At 36.4% G+C, this 10836-nt stretch overlaps 1 protein-coding gene across 3 annotated transcripts in view; it reads right to left on the reverse strand.

Moving 5' to 3' along the window:
- The window catches only part of ptpn5 (protein tyrosine phosphatase, non-receptor type 5), an 18680-nt gene extending 18265 nt beyond the window's left edge, over window positions 1-415 (reverse strand). Inside the window, exons 1-2 of one of the 3 annotated variants that reach the window (XM_015382311.1) lie at window positions 279-415; window positions 50-157 (exon numbers count right to left, since the gene is read on the reverse strand). The gene's annotated coding sequence lies outside the window, so the exon portion shown is untranslated. Of the gene's footprint in view, window positions 1-49 lie in introns of all 3 variants that reach the window. The other 2 variants (XM_015382312.1, XM_015382310.1) reach the window with 2 other exon arrangements.
- Window positions 416-10836: the final 10421 nt, after the last annotated feature.

The raw sequence follows: 10836 nt of genomic DNA on the forward strand, positions 1-10836 counted from the left end.
GGGGTGGTACAGTCATAGCCTGGAGTCTGATTTGGATGAGTCTTCTTACCTGGCTGAGCCCGTCTTCACATCACCATCTGCTGCTCTGCTCCTTTCCGAGCCAAAGACCAGGAGCCAAACACCAACTACCACGCCAATCCCTTTACTGCTCCTCTGTCTGGGAAAAGAGGGAGCGTGTTCGCATGTGACAAGGAGACAGACCGATAACGAGAGGCAAATAAGGAGAGAGAGAGAGTCAAAGGTTGTGCATGAGGTTTGGAAAGGTAAAAAACACAAACATAGCTGTTTGTCCGGCTGTGAAGATGTGACGGAGGAGCAGAAAGTGTGCTGGGCTCTTTTTGTTTGTATCCTGGAGGAGAGCGAGATCCACAGGCGGCAGCTTCGTCTAGGTATATGCAGCAAGAGGCTGTGTGGTAGCCTTGGCAACAGAGCCAGAATGAGAGTCAGAGAGGGAGCAGGAGAGAGAGAGGGAGAGAGAGAGAGAGTCTGGATGAAAGCTTGTGTGTGTGTTTATTACCAATTCTAAGAGGACTAAAAATGGTTTTACACATGACTACTGCTTGTTTTCCAAAAAGTAAATTACTTGATTTTCACAATAAAACCAATGTTAATAGAGTAATTCCCTAAAATCAACACCACAGCACCTTTTTTACCTTGTGGGTACCTTCATAATTTAACTCGTGCACAGCATCAAAAAAACAACATAAATGCCAATAAAATGTCATCAAAATTCACCTCTAAACCAACTCTGATCAGACCCCTTATTACAGAGTAGAGCAACATTTGTAGATGCTCAGCCTTTTGACCAATTTTGACCAAGAAAGGTAACCTAATGGGTTTTAGTAGCATTGAGTCAGCACTTAGAGACTAAGATAGTCAATCTTGCAATGCAACTAAAACAGTTGCTTATATTTTGTTTACTAAAACTATAGCTTCATATTGGTTGATGGAGGCTGTAGAGAAACATGTTTGAAACAAATTTAGAGATTTGATTATTTAAAAGGGTAACTTAAAGAAATATATTACTTCTGTTGGTTGGTGACTTAATAGCAACCCTGTAATCCCTGTCCTTAAATATAGTGAACTTATTTTCCATGTGTTATACGTTGTGTAGACTCATAAGCAGATTTACTAGCTTCATCTTTTTAAGTATCAAACCAGCCATTGACATACATAGAAGAAGTTACCTCTTATGCAAAGGACTAACTGAAGATTCAATGGAACATCTCAATGGAGAGGAAAGAGTGAAGGACTTCAGGTCAGTATTTCAGTGTCTACTATTTTTTTCAAGTGCAACCATCTCTGTAGATTAAGTGAGCAGTAGTTGTGTGGACAAAAATGCCCATCTAGTGTCATTAGAGCAAGGAAGGAATGCAGTAGTGGATCACTTGTTCCAGTGAAAAACGATAAGATAAGATAAACTTTATTGATCTCACAGAGGAGGAATTCACTTGTGACATACATCATACAGTGTCTGAATGCAGAGCAAGCCGAGCCTTGAAGCTGATTTCCAACAGTGGAAGGTGTATTTACCTTAAATAGATAGTTAATGTAGAGATGATTGCATCCACTTGCTAATACATCCACTTTTAGTCAGCGATCCATGTCTGCTACCGTTGACCTAGTCAAAAAAAAAAAAAAAAGGTTTTATTTGCATATATGACAATTTGTGCTGCGATAAACACTAAGGAAGAAAAAAAATCAAAATCGGTATTAAGCACTGATCTGGTTATTACTCCGCTGCTAAACCTCCCATATAAAGACATTTATTCATATAAGGATATGTATGCTTTCCCACACTGTACATCATCAAAGGTTATTATTACCCCAGTCATAAAGCAAAAAAACCCTTCAATTTATACTTCATAAAAATTTATTCTTATTTTATTAGTAAAAAAGGCTTTCATGAAGTCATTCTCAAACCCTGAATGAGGAAGTTTGAAAATCTGAAAACCAAGCTGCAAAAAACAACTGCTAATGCCTCCAAAACTGGATTCTGACTTGAAAAATTTAATAATTCTTGTAAACACCAAAAATGAGATGCAATGTTGCTACCTGGCTCCTAAAAAAGTAAGAGACAAATATTTGTGATTTGTTTGTGCTAGTAGGACCTAGTTAGCTCAAAGGGAAGAAAAAAAACACATCTTCCAAGATACAAAATACAACACAGTTTGATTATTTACGATGTCATTCTATTGTTATAATCTTCATTTCTAGATCTAGATTTTTAAATCAAGTGGACCTCATCACTGATCCACAAATCCAGTACATTAGGACAAATGTGTTATTTTTTTAATATTTTTTTCAAAAATGTAACGCATTCAAACCTTTAAAAAAAAATTATATATATATATATATATATATATATATATATATATATATATATATATTTATTGCCTTATTTCTAGTGCATATTGTGCATATGTAATTATCTTATTTAGAGTGAAAATACTCATTCCTTAGGCAATTCATATCATTTACCAACTTAAATTAAAGGCAAATACACTTGATTTTTAGATATTTCTAGATCATTTTTGTAGTGCAGCTTTGTAAATAGAAGTGTCTTTTTAAATAAAGTTCCTTTCTGTCTAATATTGAACAGAATAGCAATATCATCGTTGCCAGTTGAGAGAATTAGCATCCTGTTCCGTGACAAAGATGGGAATGTGTGTATAAAGGGGGGGAAGTCACATCATAACCCATCACTGAACATTGAACACCCCCAACTGTCGCCTCCTCTGGTCCCAAGCTGCATGCTCTGCCATCCAACAAAGTCTCTTATCTCAATCAACCACCCCTCCTCCCCTTCGCCTCTCATCGCTACTCTGCTTTATTCTCACCATCATCTTCATCATTTCCTCATATCTTTTTGTTCTTTTCTCTCTATTTGATGCTCTTTTTCTCCTCTACGACCTCTTGTCATTTCTTGTCTCTCCCACTTTTAGTGAGTCGTGCTCTCTTTCCATTCCCTCCCTCCTGCCTGGCCATATGGTAGCCTTTCCTGTGTCATCTTTCTGAACTCACCCACAGAAAACAGCAACCATAGGATCAAATGTTAGAGTAGGAAATGCAAGCACTGGTCAAGTTTGGGGTGATATGATTTCAAAAGATTTAACTTTTTTTGTGCTAACATGCAAAACCTGCATAAAATTAGACAAAACAAATGGATCTATCTGTGATTCTTTATTCTATTGATTTCCTACACAACAATGCTGAGTTCGGCTATCTGTTAGTATTTGTTCATAGCTTGTTCAAAATCTAGAATGCTTAAGCTTGTCAAATATAATCTAGATTATCAAATACTGCATGGTAACAAAGATCGTTTTAAACAATTTGATAGTGATAAAATTTTTTTCTTTTGTGAGCCCAGGAGATTCTTATAGGGAAGCTCTGGAAGGCAAAAAAAAAAAAATCTAGATTATTTTTCCTATCCTCAAAGGAATAAGATTTTTTTTTCTGCCCTGAAAAGCAAATTTTTTTTATGCCCTTTCTTTCTGTCACTGTGCCGACACAATGCAAAAAATATAACAAAATAAAACAATGACTTGTAATGTGTTGATGGGAAAAAAAAGATTTTTTTATCCTTGCAAAGTTGAAAAACATGAAAAATAGCCCAGGTGTATTTTAATTCATAAAAAAAAAATCATATAGAAAATAGGCAAATAAAACTGTGTAAAAGCTGTAAAAAGAAATAAAAAAGTAAAAAAAAAAAGCAGTGCTGATGTATGTTTTTCCCTCTGCATGGAATAAACTAATCCTGTTACATAAGAAAAGCATCTGTGATCGGGTTTTCACTAAATGTCTGTGAGTGCATTCTTACTAAATGTAATGATTTATGACTCTTTTAGACCTGTTTTATACTTTTTAGCCTTGATGCATTTTCTTTTAGGGTTTCACGGTTGAATGTTTTTGACTAGCATGTGTGAAACTGGTTTTGTCAAACTGTTGCCCATCTTGCTCAGAACACTTACAAAAGATAAAGAAAGTTCTTAACTGGTTCAAGTAAATTAATCAACAAACACTCCAGTAACTTTTAAAATCATTATTATTATTATTTTTAATTGAGATGTGTTTTTTTATATATATAAAAAGGGGAATGATTACCTGCATAGTAATCTTCCTGTCTATATTGTGCAAACACATGCTCCTAATGGACACTGATGGCTTTCCCTTTCTCTTCACTTTCTTTACTTTGTTTATTTGCAAGAGCAAAATGGTTATCAAACCTAATCAATGGAAAGGAGAAGAAATGCTGCCTTTCTGTGGCCTTGACCTGTTCAATCCTGCAGCAAACACTACATTATTTTCTGCTTCCCTGCATTTTACTGACTTTATATGTCATATTCATGCTGATGATGCAGTATTTGTGGCTGCTGGAGCAAATGAGACATAGACCATAATTAAACCAGTAAATATAGTTCCACATCATAAAAACACTCCAGCTCTTGTCAAAGAGACAATGGGGCAGCATTCCTGTGGTAAGAACCAGAGACATCTAGTGGTCTTGCATGCATAGTGCAGGTATTTTCACAAATGAAGGAAGTTTCCACATAGGCCCTATAATAGCATGTCTGTGGAACATTTATCCAAATGATATATTATTTAATAGATTCTAACAAGTTAATAAGGCTTAAAGCCTTCCTGACTGTTACTGAGCTGATGCCAATCTCAGATTTGACTGTGACTCATCCTGTCACATCCAGATGAAGGCAGCCCAGCTGTACTGCACAGTCTAACACAGACAGACATTCTCATCTCGCTGCACATTTGCATCAGAGAGTTATGACCACTCCTGAGATCTGTGGGGTGATGCAGTTTTTTTTTTCCTGAATAATAAATGCTGTTACTAATAAGTTTTTTCAAAAACACATTTAATATGAATCAGACATGGAAACCAAACAAAGACATGTATTTTGTGGTTATATGATAACACTTTGCAGTAAGTTATATATACCTCTGTATTTGCAAGTTAAAAAGAATAAATGCAAATTCAAGGCTTTCGACGCAGGATGTCATCTGATTTTATTCAGACAGATCTGCCAGCTAACTCTGTTCTTACTTAAAACTGCTCTGTGCAGTTTTATTCTGTAATTCGTACTATGGGAATACACAGAGGGAACTCTCTGAAACAGAACGGCCCTACTACTTGTACATTTGTAAAAGGCTGTCTTTTTTATGTTTGACACCAACTATTGGAACTAATTATCCACATGAAAGTCAAGAAGACTCTAACAAACTAGCTGCATTTCCTGGAAATTTGCAAAACCAAAACCACATTGAATATTGCTCTCATGCTTTGTGAGGTTTTCTACCTAAGTTTAGTTTTTGCTTAAAGTTCTAGAAAACATCAAAAGATTTTCTTGTTCCTGTGAGTTTTGTTTCCTATTGCATTTGCTTTTGATTTGTAAAAACCTTGTTTGGTTATTATGGTGAGCTCCACACCTCACTGTACAGTCTATATAATTTTTTTTATCCCTTCAGTTCCTGTTCCTCTTGCTCTCTGTATGTTTAGTTCCGTTTTTCAGCAAAGAGCTAGCTTTCCATCTCATACACCACTAAAACCTTCCCCTCTTTAAAGTGTTAAACAACTGAGCTGTTCTTCTTTTCAGTTTGCTACTTAACTGATATTTATATTGAGGAAAATAGTGTTAGAGTCATCATCTGAATAAAAAATAATTGAGAAATCACAATGTATGATTTTTTAACTATTTATTTATATGATACAGCTGCAAATAGTGATTGAACACCTGAGAAAATCAATGTTAATATTTTGGTACAGTAGCCTTTGTCACTGGAAAAACAATCTAAAAATAAGTAAAAATTTCTTAAATTAAGCGTATTTAACCTTAATTTGAGCAGGAAAATGAGATAGTTTGCCAATAGAATGAGTATTTTACTCTTAAAATAAGAAAATTAGATAATATGCACTTGAAATAAGACAATGCATTTGTTTTTTCTTATTTTAAATGTAAATTGTCTTGTTCCATTGGCAAAATGTCACTTTTAACTCCTCAATCCAAGAAGAAACGCACTTATTTTAAGAAAAAAAAAAGACTTATCTAGATTTAGATTTTTTTCCAGTGTATTAGAGAGGTTAAATGTGTCCTGTAGTTTTCCCCCAGGTTTGCACACAATGCAGGAGGGATTTTGGCCCACTCCTCCACACAGATCTTCTCTAGATCAGTCAGGTTTCTTGGCTGTTGCAGAGGGTTTAGGTCTGACGACCGGCTAGGCCCTGCCAGAACTTTTATATGCTTTTTACGGAGCCACTCCTTGGTTATCCTAGCTGTGTGCTTCGGGAAGGGGAGGTGTAGGTGTCTTTATGCAGCTAACGACCTCAAACATGCATCTAATTTAGGATAATAAATTAATACATAATGCATAATAAATATACATTGTGACTTCCATCTCGCAGTGGACATGCACTTACTATGAACATTTCAGACCCTTTGCAACTTGCAAAATAGCAGGGTGTTCAAATAATTATTTTCCTAACTGTAAGGTGAACATTAGTTTTAAAGCAGAAAAGGGTTAGGATTAGGGTAGTGAACAAGTGCAAACTGGTTTTTTTTGTATCTCCCATCAGCATCAGTATCAGTCAGCTTTGGCTGGTAGGATAACACACATCCATCCATCCATTCTCCAACACGCTTATCCCAAGCGGGGTCGCAAGGGGCGTGGGTCCCTAGCTCCAGCTGGAGAAAAAAAGAATCCATGTTATAATTTCATTTTGCAAGTAGAATAATCTGTTCATGAGGCATCCTGACAGAGGATGAAAGATGCAGGGCATAATGCAAAATGCACATTTCAAAAAAGACTATAAAGTCAAGCAGACTTTAAAAGGTCACTCCACAATTATTTGCAGCCCTTTTTAAAGAATTATAGAAAACCTTTTAAGAGCATTTGCAGTGGTGTAATCCACCAATGTTTTTTTTTTTTTATATCAGTGCTCCGAGATACACTAAACAGAGAATTTTTCTAATGTCTATTTTTTTTTTACTTCCCATCGATCTCATAGAAATCTTTCATTAAAACTCCACTATTTTATTGTTTCCCACTCTTGTTGTACCTTTTCCTGTTTGTTCCTATTAAAATCCAAAATGTATCAAAATTCTCCGGCTTTTGTTTGGGTCTTTCATCCTTGACTCAATACTCATTAACTAGAAACAGTTAATGAGTAATGTTTTCTGGTCAAATGAAGATAAGATGCAGTTTTTGAACAACAACCATTCCATATATAAATCAAAACAAAGGATGACTATTTAAAAATGTAGCTAATCCTTACTGCCTCAAGGAGACTTTAGAATAAAACAGGGTAAAAATGTAGCACTCTCTACCAGAAAACTGAAAACGGGTCATTATTGTGTCTTTTTGTGGCTTTAAAAATAATAATTACATCATATTAAAATAATTACATTAGGATTTAAATTAAAAGTGTGTTAAAGTGTTTGTAAAGACCTGATTTTTACCTGTGCCCACTACTTACAAGAGTTATTCAACAATTTCTCCTCTTGGCACACTGCTATCTTTTTTATCTGCTTTGGTCCAATTTTTCTCAGATTTACCAGCAAAAACTCTCTTTGCACGTTTGTCTAAACTGTTATCTTTAACTGTAAAGCCTCCTCCTAGTTCCTTTTTAAATAAACCATGATGCAAAAAGCATTAATTACTCATCTTTCTGCAAAGTTGTTGCAAATAAATATGGACTACATGTGGTCGTTTTAAGATATATAGGCCTACTGTAAAAATACAATGAACTTGATGAGCCAAGAGATGAAGTCCTTAGGTGGATATAAAAGTTTAGTACATAATGTGATTTAAGCTTAAGGGTGACTTTTTTACTTAAAAATCATTTTTTTCTGACACACTTTATCCCAAGTGGGAAATGGACTGGCGAGGTGTGCTGGTGCCTATCTCCAGCAGTCTGAATATGAGAGGCAGGGTTCACCCTGGACAGGTCGCCAGTCCATTGCAGGGCAACACAGAGACAAACAACCATTCACTCACACACTCTCACCTAAGGAGAATTTAGAAAAGCCAGTTAACCTAACAGTCATGTTTGTTGGACTGTGGAAGAAAGCTGGAGTACCCAGGAGAATGCTCAGGGAGAACATGCAAACTCCATGCAGAAAGACCCTGTACCGGCAATCAAACCCGCAACCTTCTTGCTGCAAGGCAGCAGTGCCACTCACTGCCCCACTGAGCATTACTTTACTTAAACAAAATTCACTTATAGCACAAATACTGCAAAAAAATACTATACTAATAAAATACGAATAAGCAAATAAGCATTTCTCTTTAGTTTATTCTCAAAAAGAAAGTGTGATCTTAAATTAAAGTATCTATTTTTAATATTTTGAAGCATTTTGGGTTTTTCCTTGTCTCTAAGGAAAGGATATGAGTATATCTAACACTAATGAGGAGACAAACAGCCTTAAAAAATAGAACTTCAGTGTATTTACTGGTAAAACTGCTAACATTACATAACATCTCCACCCTTGCTGCAGGGCTGACACCAATGATCTCACCACATCATCAAAAACGATGTTTTAACGTTGGAAGCTTTTAAAGTCTAAGATAAGGAGTCCTGTTTACTCCAGCCCTGACAGCAGGGATGTAAACTCTCAGGTTCAAGTCTCAAAAGACCACTTACAAGCGTTTATCCATACTAAACAAACAAACTAGGGCCATGCAGATGGAAAGATGGAGCGGAGTTGCATACTTTAAATAAAACAGACAGCAGTCAAGCAGACGGAGCTTTGATCCCTGACTCTGCATTTCTGTGGAAATACAAATTACAGGAAGTTGTTTGTTGCTTGAAATTGTTGAAACAGAAACTGGGAGGGTTGTAAACCTACAGGCCAGCATTGTTTCTTATGTAATATTAAGGTTGGTGTTTTACTAGCATTTATTCTTATTTCATTTTCTTCTTTAGAAATGCTATTTTTCTAATACGAACATTACAGACAACATACTATAAAGCAGCCTTAAAATTCAGTATTTCCATTTCACAGATTTAATTCCAGAATTCATGAGTACAGGCCCCCTGTAACATGGTGATATCAGACATAATATAATTCTTATACTAAGTATTGCAAATTATGGCATTATTTTAAGGCAATTTTAAAAACAGCTTTTTTGTTTTTGCTTGTTATTTTCAGTCGTTCTTCCAGTCAATCCAGTAATTACAATACAGTAACTTAAAAGAATATGATAAAGGACAAATGTTTTTAAATGTGTCTAATATACAAATTATCTACCTTGATCTTAAATTAAAATACCTTAGACAATTGACTATTCAGGTTATAACAGCCATTTTGCCATTTGCATCTTTAACATCTTTTTTTTGTTCCACAGGAAGGGTTTAGGATTTATTAATAATTAACTCTATCCCCATTAAGGCAAGCCATACAGGTGATCACAGACTACAACACACCCTCCCCCTTGGTAGATGCAGCAAACACTGACTTCCTAAATGAACTGAACAACTTCTTTGGAAGGCTTGAGGCATTAAACCGCCTCCAGCAGTGGAAGGAATTCCACACCAGGGGGAGGAGACACTAAACCTGGACGTAGCTTAAGTGAGAAAAACTCTGAGGAGAGTTAACCCAAGAAAGGCTGCCAGCATGCTTTAAGTCTGCCACCATCATTTCAGTCCCAAAGAAGCCTCAGGTCACCTCAATGACAACCAGCCTGTTGCACTGACTCCAATCATGATGAAGTGCTTTGAAAGGCTGGTTAAAGAACATATTGTCTGCTGCCATCATTTGACCCACTGCAGTTCGCCTACCGAACGGAAGGCTGTTGACCACCTCAGCTGTAGAGGTGGTCAACAGCATCAAATTCCTGTGGGGAACATCACAGACACCCTCACCTGGAATGTAAACACCACCTCACTGGTCAAAAGGGCACAAAAGCACATGTACTTCTTGCAGAGGATGAGGAGAACCCACCTGCCCCCACCCATCCTCACCACGTTCTACAGAAGCACCATAGAGAGCGTTCTGACCAGCTGTCTCACTGTGTGGTGAGGAGGCTGCAGCGCCGCAGACTGGAAGAAGGTGAGGAGAGTAGTGAGAACAGCAGAGAAGATCATCTGGGCTCCTCTTTCCTCCAGAAAAGACATTTTATCCATGCGCTGCGTGCCCCGAGCATCATCATCAGCGAACCCTTACACCCCCACCATTGACAGTCCTCCCTGCTGCCTTCTGGGAAGAGATTTCGAAGCAACCGATGCAGATTCCAGAAAAGCTTCTTCCCCACTGCCATTAGACTGCTGAATGTTGTATATAAAAAAAAAACCCTGAATGTTGGAAACTTTAAATCATATACCAGTCTTACGTTTACATTTTATCACTGCTGCACTTTAAAAATGGAAATGTCTTGAGAGCTCTACTGAACAAAATGTATTTTTGTATACACTCTGTGTGTACAAGATTACAATAAAGTCTGTCTAAGTCTAACTCTAAGTTCATAAGAAGTAAAAAAAAAAATAAAGGTTTTTATGACTTGAATTATTTCTTTAAAATAATAGCTACTAATCTCTTGATCTGATGTCATGCAACTGGTTATTCTAGGTTTAAAGGTCACAGAAGGTCTAACATCCGGTATATTAATGGTTTACTTATCATTTTTAAGGGAGTCTGATTTAGGCTATAACCTAAATGCATTTATTTTGCTCTTGACTGTCTGAATGTTTTTTTTCTCCTTTGCTCAAAGTATTTCAGTCAACATGGCAATAAGTCTTCATCCTAGGTTTTTAAAACCATATGCATTCCTTTCATCTAGTTATTAGATGTGTGTGTTCATAACGGCATGAAAAACAATACTGTGGGT

This window comes from Cyprinodon variegatus, unplaced genomic scaffold, assembly GCF_000732505.1.
Source record: "Cyprinodon variegatus isolate N-32 unplaced genomic scaffold, C_variegatus-1.0 Scaffold254, whole genome shotgun sequence".
Taxonomy (NCBI): Eukaryota; Metazoa; Chordata; class Actinopteri; order Cyprinodontiformes; family Cyprinodontidae; genus Cyprinodon; species Cyprinodon variegatus.